General features: G+C 43.0%; 1 protein-coding gene across 1 annotated transcript in view; it reads left to right on the forward strand.

Moving 5' to 3' along the window:
• The window catches only part of nmnat2 (nicotinamide nucleotide adenylyltransferase 2), a 312435-nt gene that overhangs the window by 176320 nt on the left and 115465 nt on the right, over positions 1–20650 (forward strand). The window lies entirely within an intron of this gene.

Raw genomic sequence — 20650 nt, forward strand, 5'->3', positions numbered from 1 at the left:
GAGGTCAGGAGCTGAGTGGCCCTGGTGGAACCCAAACTGAGTGCCTTCCATCACTTTACTGATGATTGAGAGTATACTGAGGGGGTGGTAATTGGCCGGCTTGGACTTGTCCTGCTTTTCGTGTACAGGACATACCTGGGCAATTTTCCACATTGCTGGGTAGATGCCAGTGTTGTAGCTGTACTGGAACAGCTTGGCGAGGGGCACAGCAGGTTCTGGAGCACAGCTCTTAAGTACTATTGCCAGAATATTGTCAGGGCCCATAGTCTTTGCAGCGCCTTCAGGCGTTTCTTGATATCACATGGAGTGAATTGAATTAGCTGAAGACTGGCATCTGTGATGCTGGGGACTTCAGGAGGTGGTCAAGATGGATCAACAAGTCAGGACTTCTGACTGAAGATTGTTGCAAATGCTTCAGCCTTATCTTTTGCACTGATGTGCTAGAATCCCCCATCATTGAGGAGGGGGATATTTGTGGAGCCACCGTCTCCAGTTTGTTGTTTAATTGTCCACCACCATTCACGACTGGATGTGGCAGGACTGCAGAGCTTAGATCTGATCCGTTGGTTATGGGATCACTTAGCTCTGTCTATCGCAAGCTGCTTACGCATCTTGGCACGCAAGTAGTCCTCGATTGTAAATTCACCAGGTTGACACCTCATTTTGAGGTACACCAGGTGCTGCTCCTGGCATGTCCTCCTGCACTCTTCATTGAACCAGGGCTGGTCTCCCGGCTTGATGGTAATGGTAGAGTGGGGGATATACCGGGCCATGAGGTTACAGATTGTGTTTGAGTACAATCCTGCTGCTGCTGATGGTCCACAGTGCCTCATGGATGCCCAGTTTTGCATTGCTAGATCTGTTCGAAATCTATCCCTGTCGTGCAGGCCCCCACCTGCCAAGAATGGGGCACAGATATTTTACCACATGGACATTAAATTTTAAAATTGTTGCTGGGAAGAAAAGAAGGGGTTGCCAAGCCCCTGACTGGAAAGACATTTACATAGTAACAGAAAGTGCTAGGAAAGGACAAAGGGATCAATCCCTGCTCTAATTTAATCCATAATGGACTTTTGATTACCAGACGTTGAAGGTGGAGAGGCTAGCATTCCACGTTAACTGCTAAGAAGGCCAAATTCACAGTCAGATGTGGTCAGACCAGTTTAGTTACATGACTAACTGGCTGTTGGTTTTTTAAAATTTGAACTTGCCACAGAGAATTTGAACTCTGAAAGCTCTTTGCTCCTGGACTGAGAATATCTCTCTCCTGTCTGCTCCCATTTCTTTCTCACAAGCCTCTGAATCCATTGAAGACACATGAACCCCAAGAGGCAAAAGTCTCCTACAGTGAACAAGGTTTAAGAAGAATACCAGGCCCCAACGAAAACCAAGACTACTTACAAAAGGACTAAAGTGAGCTCGAAGCACAGTAAAAAGAAACTCTTCTGATATTGCCTCAAACCTCTATTTTTTCCTGCTCTTTTTTGTCTCCATTTGCATGTGCGTATCGCGTATGCATGCTAGCTTGGGGCGCGGTGTGTATCCGTAGGCGTTAACCGATTAGAATTTAAGTTTTAACAAATTTCACTTTTCTTCTTTAAACCTAAGAAGGCCTGTTTATGCTAATTTCTTTGCCCTATATTTGGAAAGCAGTGAACAAAGATTCACCAAGTATTTAAACAAAACCCCGTTACAACAAGACCATGTGAAGGCTGAACGAGACCCCTAGACATCTTTCTCACCTGGTCGTAACAATTCTATTTAGCACGGTGGTAGTACCACACAACACAATGGAGGATATCCTCGATGTGAAGGCGGGACTTCATCTCCGCAAGGACTGTATGATGGTCACTCCTATCAATACTGTCATGGACAGATGCATCTGTGGCAAGCAGATTGGTGAGGATGAGGTCAAATATGTTTTTCCCTCTTGTTGCTTCCCTCACCACCTGCCGCAGACCCAGTCTCGCAACTCTGCCCTTTAGGACTCAGCCAGCTTGGTCAGTAGTGGTGCTACTGAGCGACTCTTGGTGATAGATATTGAAATCCCCCAACCAGAGTACATTCTGCACCCTTGCCAAACTCCAAGTGCTTCCTCCAAGTGGAGGAGTACTGATTCATACTGATGATCAGCAGATTGTTTTCCACTGATCGTTGTTTCTCACTGCAAATATATTCCCCATTTGTTTGATATCTACAAATGTGGCTTTCATTCTTGTCAGTCACTACTCTTGCCCCTTTTGTTTTATTAGAATTTTCTTGCTGTACCAGTGTAATAGGGGTGTTTGTAGTTTCTATGGAATGGACAATTAGTGCCTTTACACGTAATCAGTGATTGACAAATCCTTACGATCTGCAACTGGTTCCTGTATTTCATACTCTGTCAGCCATTACTGTAGAAATCTGGAATTCACTTTTTAATTAATTAACAGATCAATTTACAAAAAAAATGGTTTTGCTTATTTCTGTTAAATGTCAGCAACACCAATTTGAATGGGTACTGTGTACATGAATTAAGAATTGATCTATTTTCGGGCAAGACTTTTTGTACTGTCCAATTCCCTTTATAAATGTGTAATGTGATATTTATAGTCTATGTATAGTAATTTTGCATTGTGTGGAACAACATAAAATTACAACACACAGATTAGGCAGGCCACCTTTGTACCTCACAATACAAATGCTCTGCAGGGATGCAGACAAATTATCTTGAATTTTAATCATGCACAGCTCCCAGTGTATGTACACATTATACTGGAAACATCAAGGTAGCAGGATAGCCACCATATTTCACATCTGCAGCATTATATAATAACCTCACAGACTATAGATATATACAATGACATAAAGAAATGTGCACAAAAAGTATAAAAATGCAATTAGAAAAGATGTAGTTCTGTGAACAATGTATCTGATCTTAAGCTACAGATTGCAACTTTGCTTTCTGTGCATTGTACCTTCCCCAACTATTGGACAAGATATGTACAGGCCAGTGAGTCCAATACCACATAAATACAAAACTCAGCCAACCAGCAGACAAACAAAATAGCAACCTTTCCCTCCAGCAGTAGTATTTTTGTACCAAGGCAGTGGTACTGCCTTCCCAGGCATTAGCAAACCCGCCTCTTTAGATGGGTGTTGGCATCTCTGGTGGCAGCAGTTGCCAAATTTGGGTCTGCCATCTGCATCTAAACATTAAAGCAAATGGAGCAGTAAATGTTGCACAGAGAAGAATGGGGCTGTCTAGCAAATAATTAGTCACTGTTGATTATTATCTAATTCTGTTAGACCTCTTGCAGTTTTTCTGCTTGAGAGCATCGTTTGTTCTGATGCAACACTTGAAGTTACGAGGTAGGGATGAGGCACAACTATGAACAGTGTACTTTTATCTGTTGGTTTTAATGATATGATTTGTATCTCTTATGGAGTTATAAGGCAGAGATACTTTTGCAGTCTTACAGCCTTGTGCTTACAAGGATTATTTTTCCTAAATATTGTCATTCACATTAGACTGCAAGAATCATAATTATTAATCTGTGCTCTAATTTACAGTTTACGTATATAGTAACTTTGAGGTATGACACAGAAGTTTTCAAATTATATTAAGTTAAAAATAAATTAGAATAAGTAAGTAGAAATAATCCAATTAATGATACTTAAAAAATAATATTTATTAGGCTACTCATATAATGGGTATAGCAGGATAAGAGCCTAGAGTAATGTATATAGAAGTAACGTGCTACGGATAAAGGGGAACCGGTAGATGCACTGTGCTTGTTTTTCTAGAAGGCATTTGATAAGTTACCGCATCAAAGGTTATTGCAGAAAATAATAGCGCAAGGTGTAGGGGGTAACATATTGGCATGGATAGAATATTGGCTAGCTAACAGGAAATAGACAGTAGGCATAAATGGGTCATTTTCTGGTTGGCAAGATGTAACGAGTGGTGTGCCGCAGGGATCTGTGCTGGGGCTTCGATTTTTTACAATTTATATAAATGACTTCGATGAAGGGACCGAAGGTATGGTTGCTAAATTTGCTGATGACACAAAGATAGGTAGGAAAATTATTGTGAAGAGGGCTTAAGGGAGCTACAAAGGGATATAGATAGGTTAAGTGAGTGGGCAAAGACCTGGAAAATGAAGTATAATGTGGGAAAATGTGATATTGTCCATTTTGGCAGGAAGAATAAAAAAGAAGCATATTATCTAAATGGTGAGAGATTGCAGAGCTCTGAGACACAGAGGGATCTGGGTGTCCTAGTGCACGAATCGCAAAAGGTTAATATGCAGGTTTAGCAAGTAATTAGGAAAACTAGTAGAATGTTATAATTTATTGCGAAGGGAATTGAATACAAAAGTAGGGAGGTTATGCTTCAGTTATGCAGGGCATTGGTGAGACCACCGAGGGAGTACTCTGTACAGTCTTGGTCTCCTTATTTAAGGAAGGATATAAATGTGTTGGAAGCAGATCAGAAAAGGTTTAGTAGACTAATACCTGGAATGGGCGGGTTGTCTTATGAGGAAAGGTTGGACAGGCTAGGCTTGTATCCGCTGGAGTTTAGAAGAGTAAGAGGCAACTTGATTGCAACATGTAAGATCCTGAGAGGTCTTGACAGGGTGGATATGGAAAGGATGTTTCCCCTTGTGGGAGAATCTAGACCTATTTAAAAATAAGGGGTCACCCAGTTAAGACATGAGATGAGCAGAAATGTTTTCTCTCAGAGGATCATGAGTCTTCGGAACTCTGTTCCTCAAAAGACAGCAGAAGCAGAGTCTTTAATTATTTTTAAGGCAGCGTTGTATGGATTCTTGATAAACAAGGGGGTGAAAGGTTATCGGGAGTTGGTGGGAATGTGGAGTCGTGGTTACAATCAGATCGGCCATAATCTTGTTGAATGGTGGAGCTGGCTCGAGGGGCTGAGTGGCCTACTCTTGCTCCTAATTCGTATGTTCATATGTATCATGCATGTTGTGGATCTGCCTGGACTTGTGTACCATGGAGGTTGAATAAAGATATATGAAGTGTGCAAGGCTTGCATTCCTCAATCAGAAAGTTTGCACAGCTTGAGAGTCAATTGGACACATTCCGTAACATTGAATTCTTTAAGATGATAAAATAGATCCAATAAGGTAGATCCAGAGAAACTCTTAGTTTCCTGTAGTGGAGGAATGCAGAATAAGTTAGTAAGAATAATCTAGCATGTTAAAATTAGAGCTAGGCCATTTAGGAGTGAAATAAGGAAGCATTTTTCACACAAGCGTATTAGAAACCTGGAATTCTCTTGCCCCATTTTCCCCTCACTTGCCTCTCTAAAGTCTGTGAATACAGGGTCAACTGAAATTTCCAAGACTGAGATTGATTGTTTTGTTAGTTAAAGATATCAGGGATATGGTGAAAAGGCAGAGAAATGGATTTGAGGTACAGATCAGTTATGAACTGACTAAATGGTAGGACATGCTCAAAGGGCAGTTCGGCCTCATGCTGTTCCTAGGTATGCAAACAGTAATCACTGCCTTGGAAAAAGACAAAAAAGAAAGAGGAAAATAGTCTGTACTGATTTTCTCCTTTTTTTAGCTATCATAAAGTATAGGAAATAATTACATTTAAAATAATCACATTTTTCATGAGCAGTGCTGTAGGTAGTTTATTCGTTACCAGACACTTGATAATTTTTTATATATACAAGATGGAGTGGTCAGAGTCTGCAGCTACTACGTTGTAGCAGTTGACATAACAAGGGATTATTTAGATAGCAGTTTACAAAGGTAAATGTTGACAGCAAAAGCATCACCAAACAACAGGAAGTAAAGTTTGTGGATGTAAAGTGTGTGGCCTATGCAAATTTTAAATGATATATAAATATCATCATAGAGGATAGAATACAGTTACGTGGTCCGTTGGAGCATCAGGCACATTTTCCACTCCTCCCATGTTAGTGGACTACTACTGGGGGAGGGGAATTGGAGTGTGATTTGTCACCTGACCCCAGGGTTTTATATCTAATACATGCATCGATAGAGGACAAAGAGCAGATAGTGCTTGGCCTGAGAAGACCAAGGGTAAATGAGAAGGATTTTTTTTTTATTCATTCATGGGATGTGGGTGTCGCTGGCTATGCCAGCATTTATTGCCCATCCCTAATTGCCCTTGAGAAGGTGGTGGTGAGCTGCCTTCTGGAACCACTGCAGTCCATGTGAGGTAGGTACACCCACAGTGCTGTTAGGAAGGGAGTTCCAGGATATTGACCCAGCAACAGTGAAGGAACGGAGATATAGTTCCAAGTCAGGATGGTGTGTGACTTGGAGGGGAACTTGCAGGTGGTGGTGTTCCCATGCATCTGCTGCTCTTGTCCTTCGAGGTGGTAGAGGTCGCAGGTTTGGAAGGTGCTGTCTAAGGAGCCTCGGTGCGTTGCTGCAGTGCATCTTGTAGATGGTACACACTGCTGCCACTATGCGTCGGTGGTGGAGGGAGTGAATGTTTGTGGATGGTGTGCCAATCAAACGGGCTGCTTTGTCCTGGATGGTGTCGAGCTTCTTGAGTGTTGTTGGAGCTGCAACCATCCAGGCAAGTGGAGAGTATTCCATCACACTCCTGACTTGTGCCTTGTAGATGGTGGACAGGCTTTGGGGAGTCAGGAGGTGAGTTACTCAGCTCAGGATTCCTAGCCTCTGACCTGCTCTTGTAGCCACGGTATTTATATGGCTACTCCAGTTCAGTTTCTGGTCAATGGTAGCCCCTAGGATGTTGATAGTGGGGGATTCAATGATGGTAATACCAGTGAATGTCAAGGGGAGATGGTTAGATTCTCTCTTGTTGGAGATGGTCATTGCCTGGCACTTAAGTGGCAAGTAACATTTGCACCACACATCAGCCCAAGCCTGGATATTGTCCAGGTCTTGCTGCATTTCTACATGGACTGCTTCAGTATTTGAGGAGTCGCGAATGGCGCTGAAGATTGTGCAATCATCAGCGAACATCCCCACTTCTGACCTTATAATTGAAGGAAGGTCATTGATGAAGCAGCTGAAGATGATTAGGCCTAGGACATTACCCTGAGGAACTCCTGCAGTGATGTCCTGGAGCTCAGATGATTGACCTCCAATGACCACAGCCATTTCCTTTGCACTAGGTATGACTCCAACCAGTGGAGAGTTTTCCCTCTGATTCCCATTGACTCCAGTTTGCTATGGCTTCTTGATGCCATACTTGGTCACATGCTGCCTTGATGTCAAGGGCAGTCACTCTCACCTCTGGAATTCAGCTCTTTTGTCCATGTTTGAACCAAGGCTGTAATGAGGTCAGGTGCTGAGTGACCCTGGCGGAGCCCAAACTCGGTATCACTGAGCAGGTTATTGCTAAGCAAGTGCTGCTTGATGGCACCGTTGATGACACCTTCCATCACTTTACTGATGATTGAGAGCTGATGGGGCGGTAATTGGCCGGGTTGGACGTCCTGCGTTTTGTGCACAGGACATACCTGGGCAATTTTCCACATTGCAGGGTAGATGCCAGTGTTGTAGCTGTACTGGAACAGCTTGGCTAGGGGTGCAGCAAGTTCTGGAGCACAGGTCTTCAGTACTATTGCCGGAATATTGTCAGGACCCATGGCGTTTGCAGTATCCAGTGCCTTTCTTTCCCTCCCATCTCAGTGTTCCACTTGGGTGTTATGGCATTTGGGCTGGGGAGAGAACAATCAGTTAGGTATCCTTCTCATAATCGTTATCAGTTGGAACTTGCTGGAAGGTGTTTATCCCTCTTCGTGGAAAAAGATGTCTCAAAATAACATTGTTTAAAGTGCAGTGTTGCAGCTCTGGCAGAAATTCTTCATTCATGACAGAAAATTATCTTTTGCGTAAGCTTGGTGACAGGTAACCATGACAACATGATCAGTAGTCCAATGTGAATGCCCTCTCAGATCAGCTGAAGCATTTTTGGTCATTCAGCGGAGATTATGACTGCCACCTGCGGCACTTAAAATCTAATATTGTAAAGATGCAAAAATACATCAGACTAAGTCGTACACTTCAGTGTTGAGAATGGAGTCTTAGACTGCAATACGTGGTCTATACAGAAAAAAATTGTGTTCCCATTTGTGTAAAAGATGATGAGTAATGAATGTTTAATACAAATGTCATAGGTTGGAAGGTGGCCTTTCCAGCAAGGCTAGATTCACAACTGTCTTTGTTCAGTTCTTCATAATTGCTCACTTAAATTATTTTAAAGAGCCAGTAAAATGTCATTTGATATTCCAAACCTTTGCATGCCTGTATGAAAAGTTTTTTTTAATTCATTTGTTCAATTACTGTTGTTATTTTAAAGAATTAGTTCAATTGAGCTGATTACTAAAATTCCCAGGATGGCCCTTTTAGAATCATGACTGAATACACATTTGTTATAGTGCTACATTAACCAGCATTTTTATTAAAAATAAAACAGTGGAAAAATGATTCCTGTAGTTCGAAATTCTAAGGAAACATTCAGTTGAATTAAGGCTCTTAGGACCTATCATTTGAGCCGTGAGATGGCTCCATAACCTGGTTTAAAACTGTTGGCCTGGATGTTGGGAGGAATGTCAGTGGAGAGCTGGGAGATTATTTAGTTAACTCTGAAGTGATGGGTACTTTATATGAGTGGTACTTCTGATTGAAATTTAATGCACAGTTTGGGTTCTGCCAGGGCTGCTCAGCTCCAGACCTCATTACAGCTTTGGTCCAAACATGGACAAAAGAGCTGAATTCCAGAGGTGAGAGTGACTGCCCTTGACATCAAGGCAGCTTGTGACCAAGTATGGCATCAAGAAGCCATAGCAAACTGGAGTCAATGGGAATCGGAGGGAAAACTCTCCACTGGTTGGAGTCATACCCAGCACAAATGAAGATGGTTGTGGTGGTTGGAGGCCAATCATCTTATCCCCATAATATTGCTGCAGGAGTTTCTAGGGCAGTGTCCTAGACCCCAACCATCTTCAGCTGCTTCATCAATAAGCACAATAGGGACAGGTGGGGATATGCTAGGAATATGGAATTAGTGTAGGATTAGTATAAATGGGTGGTTGATGGTTGGCACAGACTCGGTGGGCAGAAGGGCCTGTTTCAGTGCTGTATCTCTAAACTGAACTAAACTAAACTAAACATAATCTTCCCTCCATCTCAAGGTCAGAAGTGGGGATGTTCGCTGATGATTGCACAGTGTTCAGCACCATTTGCAACTCCTCAGATACTGAAACAATCTATGCCCATGTCCAGCAAGACCTGGACAACATTCAGGCTGAGGCTGAGTGATGGCAAGTAACATTCACGCCACAGAAGTGCCAGGCAATGACCATCTCCAACAAGAGAAAATCTAACCATCTCGCCTTGACATTACCATCGCTGAATCCTCCACTGTCAAATCAACATCTTGGGGGTTACCATTGAACAGAAACTTAACTGGACCAGCCATATAAATGCTGTGGCTACAAGAGCAGGTCAGAGGCTGGGAATTCTGCAGTGAGTAACGCACCTCCTGACTCCCCAAAGCCTGTCCACAAGGCACATGTCAGGAGTGTGACGGAATACTCTCCACTTGCAGGGATGAGTGCAGCTCCAAAAACGCTGAAGAAATTCGACACCATCCAGGACAACGCAACTCACTTGATCACCCCATCCACCACCTTAAACATTCACTCCCTCCACCACCAGTGCACAATGGCAGCAGTGTGTTCCATCTACAAGAAGCACTGGAGCAACTCGCCAAGGCCCCTTCGACAGCCCCTTCAAAACCCACAACCTCTATCGCCTAGAAGGACAAGGGCAGCAGATGCATGGAAACATCACCATCTGCAAGTTTCCCTCCAAATCACACACCATTCTGACTTGCAACTATATCACAGTTCCTTCACTGTTGCTGGGTCAAAATCCTGGACCTCCCTCCCCAACAGTAGGTTTACCTACACCACATGGACTGCAGTTGTTTAAGAAGGTGGCTGAACACCACCTTCTCAAAGGCAATTAGGGATGTGCAATAAATGCTGGCTTTACCAGTTACACCACATCCCATAAATTAATTTTTTTAAATGCTTCTCATGTCACCCCTAGTTCTTTTGCCAAGCACCTTAAATCTGTGTCCTCTGATTTTCTGCAGATTCATTAGCCACTGTTGTAATGTATTCTAACATGACCAATTTGCACACACAGATCCCACAATCAGCAATGAGAAAAGTGACCTAATAATCTGTTTTGGTGGTTTAAATTGAGGGATGAACTTGAGTGAGGACACAGAGAATGCCCTGCTGCTCTTCTTATAATGGCATGGAATCTTCCACATCCATCTGAGAGGACAAGATAGAACCTTGATTAAATGTCTCATCTGAAAGATGGCACTTCTGACAGTGCAGTACTCCTTCAGTACTGCACTGAAGTGTCATACTAGATTATGTATTAAAATCTTTGGAGTGAGGTTGAACCCACAATCCTTCTGACGCAGAGATGAAAGGCTGACATCTTGCAACATGCAAAGTGCTTTTTTTAAGAAAAAGAAGAAATTGCTAAAGATTAATGTTTAGATATGACAAAAGATGACTGAAGCATGTTATATAGAACCCATAGAATAGAACACAGAACTGCCCCTCAGAAAATGAGCAAGCCATGTTGTAAAATCCACTGTTAGGTTGACAATGTAAGCATTGCAAACTCACAACACAAAAGCAAAATACTACAGATGCTGGAAATCTGAAATAAAAACATCAATGGAGGGAGAAACAGAGTTAAAATGTCAGGTACAAAAGCAAAATACTACAGATGCTGGAAATTTGTGAGAAAAATAGTAAATGCTGGAAATACTCAGCAGGTCTGGCAGCATCTGTGGAGAGCGAAGCAGAGTTAACGTTTCAGGTCAATGACCTTTCATCAAAATGTGAAGAAGTTAGAGATGTAGCAGTTTTTAAGCAAGGAAAAGATGGGGCAGGAAGGGAGGAAAGAACATAAAGGTGGAGGCCAGGAGTAGTTCAATGGCAAAAGGGATGATGGTGCAAAGCAAAAGGATATGGGAATGGGACAGTAAAGAAACAGAAGATGTCTCTAGAGGAGGTGTCAATGGTTACAGCAGAATCATTACCAGCACCTGCTCTCCAAAATAGTGGGAGAAGTGGTTATGATCTGAAATCGTTGAACTCAGTGTTGAGTCCAGAAGGTTGTAAAGTGCCTAGTGCAAAGATGAGGTGCTGTTCCTTGAGCTTCCATTGAAACAGTGTTGGAGGCCGAAGTCAGAGTGGGGCAGAGAATTAAAATGGCAAATAACACGCTGATCCATTTGATAATCACCTTCCCATGCAAGCACAGGAAATGCAACACCTGCCTTTTCACTTCCTCCCTTCCCACCATGCAGTGCTCCAAACCCTCCTTCCAGGTGCAGCAGAGATTTACTTGAGCTTCTTTAGATTTATTATACTCTATTCACTGCTCACAATGTGGTCTCCTCTACTTTGGGGAGGACAAATGCAGATTGGGTGATCGCTTTGCTGAAGACTTCCATTCAGTCTGCAAGCATGCCCCTGAGCTTCTGGTCCCTTTTGCTTTTTAATTCTCCACCCATCTCCCACTCTGTTCTCAGCCTCCTACACTGCTCCAGTGAACCTTGACCGAAGCTCAAGGAACACCTCATCTTTCACTGAGGCCCTTTACAACCTTACGAGCTCAATATGTGTTGAACAATTTCAGATCATAACCACTGCTCCAATTTTTTTGGACAGCAGCTACTGATAATGTTTCTGCTGTAGCCATTGACACGCTGTCTAGAACCATCATATGTTTCTTTACTTGTCGCATTACCATTCCTTTTTGCCTTGCCTTTTGTTATTTAATCATTCCTGCCTTCCACCCTGTCACAGACCTTCCCCTTTGTGCTTTCCTCCCCACCTCCCTTTCCCTGCCTCTGTATTTGCTATAAAACTGTCACCTCTCTAACTTTTTTTTAGCTTTGGCAAAAGATCTGGAACCTGAAACATTAACTCTGTACCTCTCTCCACAGATGGTGCCTGACTGACTTGAGTATTTCCAGCATTTTCTGTTATTGCAAACCCACATATTTTTTCTGCTCCATTTTACAGGATTTCATTGATTTTCATTTTAAACAGTTAAACCTGGAGCCAAAATTGAGACCAATTTGAATTCACAATACAATTTGGCACTCATCGTTAGAGTCCATTACATTACATGTTCTCCAGTGCTCATTGTGCAACCTTTTACAGCACAGACTGGTCCAGGAACAGGGATGGTTCTCAAAACTTTAAAAATCTGATGACTTCTCCAGGAGAGGAAATTTGCTCCTTTACCTTCATTAACTGGAGATGCACTAGAATACTGGAAAACTGAGCTCAGACAAGTCTTTCAACTTCAGCCCTTTAATCTTGCAGAATCAACAGTTTTCAAAACATACATGATGACTAATGTGGTTGGCTTAGGAAGAGATCCTGGAATAAATGCTGCCATACTGCAGATCTCGGATACTGTCACTTTGTGGATATGTTGTACAGGAACGCATTCATCCCCCTGATCCTCTGCAATGTGGTTGACTCTTAACTGCCCTCTGAAATGTTCTAGTCAGCTACTCAATTGTATCAAACTGCTACAGAAAAGTCAAAAATAATAAAGACGACCCGCCATTGACCTAGGCACTGGAAATGACAAAGGCACACCTTGCCCAATCGATTCTGCAAAGTCCTCCTCACTAACATCTGGCGACTTGTGCCAAAATTGGGAGAGCTGTCCCACAGACTAGTCAAACAAAAGCCTGACACAGTCATACTCACCGAATCATACCTTTCAGCCAACATCCCAGATCCTCCATCACCATCCATGGGTATAGTCTGTCCCAGCGGCAGGAAAATCCCATCAGAGGTGGTGGCACAGTGGTATACATTTGGGAGGGAGTGGCTCTGGGAGGCCTCAACATTGACTCTGGTCCCCATGAAGTCTCATGACATCAGGTCGAACATGGATGAGGAAACCTCCTGCTGATTACCACCTTCTGCCTTCCCTCAGCTGATGAATCAGTGCTTCTCCATGTTGAACACCACTTGGAAGAAGTACAGAGGGTAGCAAGGGCACAGAATGTACTCTCAGTGAGGGACTTCAATGTCTTCAAGCACCGCTACCGACTGAGCTGGCCAAGTCCTGAAGGACATATCTGCCAGGCTGGGCCTGCGGCATGTGGTGAGAGAACAAACAAGAGGGAAAACCTACTTGACCTCATCCTCACCAATCTAACTGTTGCAGATGTATCTGTCCATGACAGTATTGGTTGGAGTGACCACCGCACAGTCCTTGTCTTCACACTAAGGATACTGTCCATCGTGCTGTGTGGAAATACCACCGTGATAAAGGGGATAGATTCAGAAGAGATCTAGCAGCTCAAAACTGGGCATCCATGAGGTGCTGTGGGCTATCAGCTGCAGCAGAATTGTATTCAACCATAATCTGTAACCTCATGGTTCGGCATATCTCTCACTCTACCATTACCGTCAACCCTGGATCAATGAGAAGTGCAGGAGAGCATGCCAAGAGCAGCACCAGACATGCCTAAAAATTAGGTGTCAACCTGGTGAAGCTACAGCAAAGGACTACATGCATGCTAAACAGCAGAAGCAGCATGCGATAGACAGAGATAAGCGGTCCCCCAACCAATGGATCAGATCTAAGCTCTGCAGTCCTGTCACATCCAGTTGTGAATGGTAGTGGACAATTAAACAACTAACCGGAGGAGGAAACTTCACAAATATCCCTATCCTCAGTGATGGGGGATCCCAGCACCTCAGGGCAAAAGACAAGGCTGACGCATTTGCAACAATCTTCAGCCAGAAGTAAAAACAGCTGAAGGCACTGGATACTGCAAAGGCTATTAGTCCTGACAACATCCCAGCTGTAATACTGAAGATATGTGCTCCAGAACTAGCTGCGTCCCTAACCATGCTGTTTCAGTATGGCTACAACACTGGTATCTACCTGACGATGTGGGAAAATTGCCCAGGTATGTCCTGTCCACAAAAAACAGGACAAATCTAATCATCAGAAAAGTAATGGAAGGTGTCATTGACAATTCTATTCAGCACTTATACAGCAATAACCTGCTCACTGATGCCCATTTTGGGCTGTGCCAGGGCAATGTCCTAGGCTCAACCTCTTCAGCTGTTTCATCATTGACCTTCCCTCCATCAAAAGGTCAGAAGGGGGGATGTTCACTGATGATTGCACAGTGTTCAGTACCATTCGCAACATACACAAGTGCCAGGCAGTGACCATCTCCAACGAGAGAGAATCTAAACAGCTCCCCTTGATGTTCAATGGCATTATCATCGCTGAATCCTCCATCATCAACATCCTGGGGTTACCATTGACCAGAAACTGAACTGGACCGGCCATATAAATACTGTGGCTACAGGAGCAGGTCAGAGGCTGGGAATTAAGAACATAAGAAATAGGAGCAGGAGTAGACCACACAGCCGTTAAACCTGCTCCACCATTCAATATGATCAGGGTTGATCTTGGGCTTCAACTCCACTTTCCCGCCTGCTCCCCATACCCCTTGATTCCCTCAGAGACCAAAAATCTATCTCAGCCTCAAATATATTCACCGATGGAGCATCCACTACCCTCTGGGGTAGAGAATTCCAAAGATTTATAATCCTTTGAATGATGAAATTTCTCCTCGTTTCAGTCCTAAATGATTGGCCCCTTATCCTGAGCCTGTGCCGCCGTGTTTTAGATTGGCTAGCCAGTGGAAACAATCTCTGTGTCCACCCTGTCAAGCCCCTTCGGAATCTTGTTTCAATGAGATCACCTCATTCTTATAAACACCAGAGAATATAGGCCCAACTTACTCAGCCTGTCATCACGGGACAATCCCCTCATCCCAGGGACCAACGTGGTGAAGCTTTGATGTATTGCCTCCAGTGCATGTATATCCTTCCTTAAATATGAAGACTAAAACTGCACACAGTATTCCAGATGTGGTCTCACTTCTTTATTCTTATACTCCAATCCCCTTGCAATAAAGGCCAACATGTTGCCTGCTGGACCTGCAAGCTAACTTTCTGTGTTCCTTGTATGAGCACACCCAATTCTCTCTGAACATCAACATTTAGAAGTTTCACACCTCTTAAAAAATATTCTGCTCTTCTGTTCTTATCACCAAAGTGAATAACCTCACACCTCCTCACATTATACTCCATCTGCTACCTTGTTGCCCACTCATTTACCTGTCTCTATCTCTTTGCATCCTCTCTGTGTCCTCCTCAGAACTTGCATTTCCACCTCCCTTTGTATCATCAGCTAACTTAGATACATTACTCTCTGTCTCTTCATCTAAGTAATTAATATAGATTATAAATAGCTGGTGTACAGAGCTGTTGTTATCACTACCCTCTTGTATGGCTCAGAATCTTGGGTCCTGTATAGTAAACAAATTAAGCTACTTGAATTCTTCTATCAACGCTGCTTGTGCTCCATCATGAATATCAAATGGCAGGATTACATTACAAATATCGGTCCCTAGAAGAGTGAATTTACCCAGCATTGAGAGCATTCTTCTACAATGACAGCTATGCTGGACAGGGCATGTGTCATGCATGGAGGACACCAGAATGCCAAAAGCAGTGCAGTATGGAGAGCTGTGCCTTGGTAAGCGAAATCGAGGTGCTCCACGAAAACATTTCAAGGACCAGCTGAAGAAACAACTCCCCTTGGCTGACATCAAACAACGGACATGGGAGCAGGAAGCTGCTGATGGGAACAACTGGCACTCAGAAATCAGGAATGTTGAGCACAAATCTGAGTCCTTAAGACATGAAGCTACAAGAGAGAAGCTTCAAAAACGGAAGGAAGCTGCTTCTGCCCGAGCTCCCCCAGGTCGAGAACACCTGTGCCCCAAATGCTCAAGAGCCTGCAGATCTAGAATTGGACTGTTTAGCCACCAGAGAGCATGCCAGCACCCATAGAGCCGAATATTCCCTTGATCGTCGTCTGTGAAGAACTAGCCATCACCATCATCATCAAATAGCTAAGGCCCCAGCACTGATCCTTGCGGCACTGCACTAGTCACAGCCTGCCAATTTGAAAATGCCTCATTGATGCCTACTCTTTGCTTCCTGTCTGTTACCCAATCCTCTATCCATGCTAATATATCACCCCCAACTCCATGAGTCCTTTACTTGCCTATTATCCTTTTGTGTGGCACCTTATCAAATGCATGTATACTTCATCTACTGGTTCCCCTTTATCTACTCTACCTACTACATCCTCAAAAAACTCTAATAAATTTGTCAAACACGATTTCCCTTTTATGACTTTGCCTGATCACACTATGATTTACCAAGTGCATTGTTAAAACTTCCTTAGTAATAGATTCCAGCACTTTCCCGATGACTGATGCCAGGCTAACTGGCCTGGAATTCCTTTTTTTCTCTCTCCCTCCTTTCTTGAATAGCGGTGTTACATTTGCTAATTTCCAGTCTGCTGGGACCATTCCAGAAACCAGGGAATTTTGAAAAATCATAGCAAGAGTGGTCTCCACTATCTCTGCAACTATCTCTTTTAAAACCCCGAAGATGTAGACCATGAGGTCCTGGGGATTTGTCGGATTTTAGTGCCTTAAGTTTCTCCAATACATTTTCTCTACTGATATTAATTAATTTCCTCACTGTTTTTAGCCCCTAGGTTACCATCTATTTCTGATACGCAACTTGTGTCTTTCATTGCGAACACAGACACAAAATATTTGTTCAGTGTCTCTGCCATTTCCTCATTCCCCATAATAATTTCTCCTGTCTCTCCAAAGGGACCAACATTTACTTTAGCTACTCGCTTCCTTTTTATCTACCTGTAAAAACTCTCACAATCTGTTTAAATATTCCTAGCTAGTTTACTCTCGTATTCTATTTTTTTCCTTTTTATCAGCTTTTTGGTAGCCCTTTGCTGGTTTCTAAAACAGTCTCAATCCTCAGACTTGCAACTATTCTTTGCCACATTGTAAGCCTCTTCTTTTAATCTAATACTATCCTTAATTTCTGAGTATGCTACGAATGGGTCTTTCTTGCTGAGTTTTTATTTTTCAGTGGAATGTATTTTTGTTGAACATTTTGAATTGTTTCTTTAAATATTTCCCACTGTTTATTTACCGCCATACCTCTTAGTCTACTTATCCAATCAGTCTCAACCAGCTCTCTCCTTATATCTATGTAATTGGCTTTGTTTAAGTTTGATTCTTATTTGTGATTGGAGTCTCTTTCAAATTAAACATGGAATTCAGTTGTATTATGATCACTATTTCCTATCAGATCTTTTACTATGAGATTACTATCTAACCTTGCCTCATTACACAACACTAGATCTAAAATAGCTTTATCCCTAGTTGGTTCCAAAATGTATTGCTCCAGGAAATTATCATGAAAACATTCCACAAATTCATCTTCTAGACCACTCTTGCCAATTTGGTAAGTACAGTCTATATGAAGATTCAAGTCCCCACAATTATTACATTGCCTTTGTTACAAGCTCCAATAACGTCTTGTTTAATGCACTGTCCAGCAGTATAACCACTGTTTGGGGGCCTAAAAAACTGCTCCCACTAGCATTTTGTGACTCTTCCTATTCCTAATCTGCACCCATACTTATTCTACTTCATGATCTTCTGAGCGAAGGTCCTTTCTCACTAATGCTCTTATGTCATCCTTTACCATCAGGACTAACCCTCTTCCTTTGTAATTCTGTCTGTCTTTTCGAAATATTGTGTACCCTGGAATATTTATTTCCCAACCTTGGTAACCTTATATCCATGTTTCTATAATGGCAATTAGATCAAAACCATTTATTTCTATTTGTGCCACTACTTCATCTACCTTATTGTGGATACTTTGTGCATTCAGGTAAAGAACCTTTAATTTCATTTTTTTTACTGCTGTTTGCTGCATGGACCTCATGCCTTGATGCACATTTACCATTAGAATCTCTGTCCCTTCCTTTCTCACTTTGCGGCAGTAACTCACTTCCTGACTCCCCAAAGCCTGTCCATCATCTACAAGGCACAAGGCAGGAGTGTGATTGAATACTCTCTACTTGCCTGGATGGGTGCAGCTCCAATTCGAAGCTCGACACCATCCAGGACAAAGCAGCCCGCTTGATTGGGGCCCCATCCACCACCTTAAACATTCACTCTCCCCATCACTGGCAGACAGTGGTATCAGTATACAAGATGCACTGTAGGTATTCATCAAGCCTCCTTTAACAACACCATCCAAACCGTTGACCTGTACCATCTAGAAGGATAAGGGCATCAGACACATGGAGTAAAGGCCTGCTCGGGTCTGCAAATGAAACCCAACCCAAGCACGACAGAACCACATCCGACCCGAGCCAGACCTGGCCCGAGTCCTTTCATTTTTTCCCGCACCCGACCCGACCTGACCTGACACAGCCCAACCACTGGCATAAAGTTGATTATATTAAAGAGGTTGTGCTCTACCTTGGATGGAATTACTCACTGCAGACTAGTGTGGAGTATTTCCCACCTTGGCGTCCTGGTTGTCACTGTGTCTGACCCAGCCCGACCCAACCCGAGCCCGAATGCCAGAACTGGAAGAGCGACCCGACCCAACCCGAACCCGACACTGGTCGTCAGGTCCCATCAGGTTCGGGTCGGGTAGCCATATTCTACATGGGAGCACCACCACCTGCAAGTTCCCCTCCAAGCCACACAGCATCGTGACTTGGAACTTCTATCATCGTCACTGGGTCAAAATCCTGGAATTCCCTCCCTAATAGCCCTGTTGGTGTTCATACACCACATGGACTACAGTGGTTCAGGAAGGTGGCTCACCACCACCTTCTTGAGCAATTAGAGATGGGCTACAAATGCTAGCATTGCCAGTGAAGCCCACATCTCATGAAAGAAAAGAAAAGCACACCTCAGCTCATAAAACAGTGTTGTTCAAATTTCCCTGTGCAATCACACATTAAACAGATCATAACCCACGGTGATGTAGGTCTCTTCCAGCTTGTTTTTCATTCGAAGTCAAATTCTGCCAATCAATTGCTTCATGAAAATAATGCACATTTTAAAATGTAATTCATATTCCGAGACAGGCTGCAGCCAATCACCAGCAAAAGCAGCCCTAGAATCCACACTGCTAGTTGTGCACTCGGACCATAATTTTGCCACGAATACAACAGAGACAAAAAAAGTCAGTCAGGACTCAGTTACACCCTGCTCAGTTACTGCCCATTTGTAGAAGGGCCTGTTGGGGCAGAAGCTCGGTCACCACAGATATGGCTCATTTGTTTCAAAGAAATTCAAACCCCCTTTTTGAGCCATTGGACGCGACATGTATATCCCTTTCCTCATTTTCAGTCTTTGACTCAGCCAGTTGTCATGTGATCGGGAAATGATGCAATGATACAGCTATTTAAGGTTGAGTAGTCAGGAGAGGAGTAATATTTTTTGACATTATATACACACTTGACATCAACATAGATCCGAATGAATTAATTTCACACAGTCCTGTATTTGAACTCTTAGCTTTATAATTGATCCACACTAACTGATGGAGACACTACAGTCCAGAGGCTGTCTAAAACTCAGTTCTTTCAGGGGATATTATTTGCCGATTTTTCTCTTTTATCCAAGCTGGCAATATTTATCAGTGCACCTTGGCAATGATTGTCAACAAGCTATTTATTTATGGGGATATCAAAGGTGAGCTGTTGTTGCCTGACATTCAGCTGCACACAGTTGCATCAGGAGTTGCTGTTGCTTCCCTCCACATTATGAGGATCATCTAATCCAGCATATGGTTTAGATACAGGCCTCATCCATATGGCTCAGTTATTTCATGAATAAACTCAATGACTAGATTGTAGTCATTGGGAATAACAATCGGGAGTGATATAAATGGGCAACCCATTTATCATCACCTGTTTTACACTATCAGGCAAAGTCAAAATCTACCCACTGAGTCACTGTGCTGCTAAATATCTCAAGTTTAATTGTGAACAGTAGCAGACTGATGTACCTCAAGAAAGAGGGGGAAAAACAAAAATGTTCAGGAGAAAATATTGTCTGGATCTCCTGTTGGTGTGATGATTGAAATGTGTCCTTTGAAGTTATGTTTTTGTTTAATGTATCTGAATCTGAAAGAAAACTCAAAGAAATTTATTCTATTTAGTGTTTTATTAAGAATGCATTTTGTCCATCAAATAAAGGGTCAAACTAAAAGTGGGAAATTCTGGAAGGACTGCACCATTCTTCAGGTTTGTGGGGAGGTTTTGACTTGACGTTCTGGGGTGCAAAATTCAGTTGCAGGCCTACCTGAGTTTTCCATGTGCACAATGCGGCGCTGGGGCTTCCCCTGCGGCCCATGTGCTGTTAATGAAGTGAAGTCATGCACGCAGATGTGTTCCCTGTATACGCCCGAAGACCTTGAATGGACACTATCGTGAAGTCATCATGGAAACAGGCTGATGCAACACCAGGATACTAAAATAAAAGCAAAATACTGCGGATGCTGGAAATCTGAAACAAAAACAAGAAATGCTGGATTCACTCAGCAGGTCTGGCAGCATCTGTGGAAAGAGAAGCAGAGTTAACGTTTCGGGTCAGTGACCCTTCTTCGGAACTGACA

Source organism: Heterodontus francisci, chromosome 8, assembly GCF_036365525.1.
Source record: "Heterodontus francisci isolate sHetFra1 chromosome 8, sHetFra1.hap1, whole genome shotgun sequence".
Lineage (NCBI taxonomy): Eukaryota > Metazoa > Chordata > Chondrichthyes > Heterodontiformes > Heterodontidae > Heterodontus > Heterodontus francisci.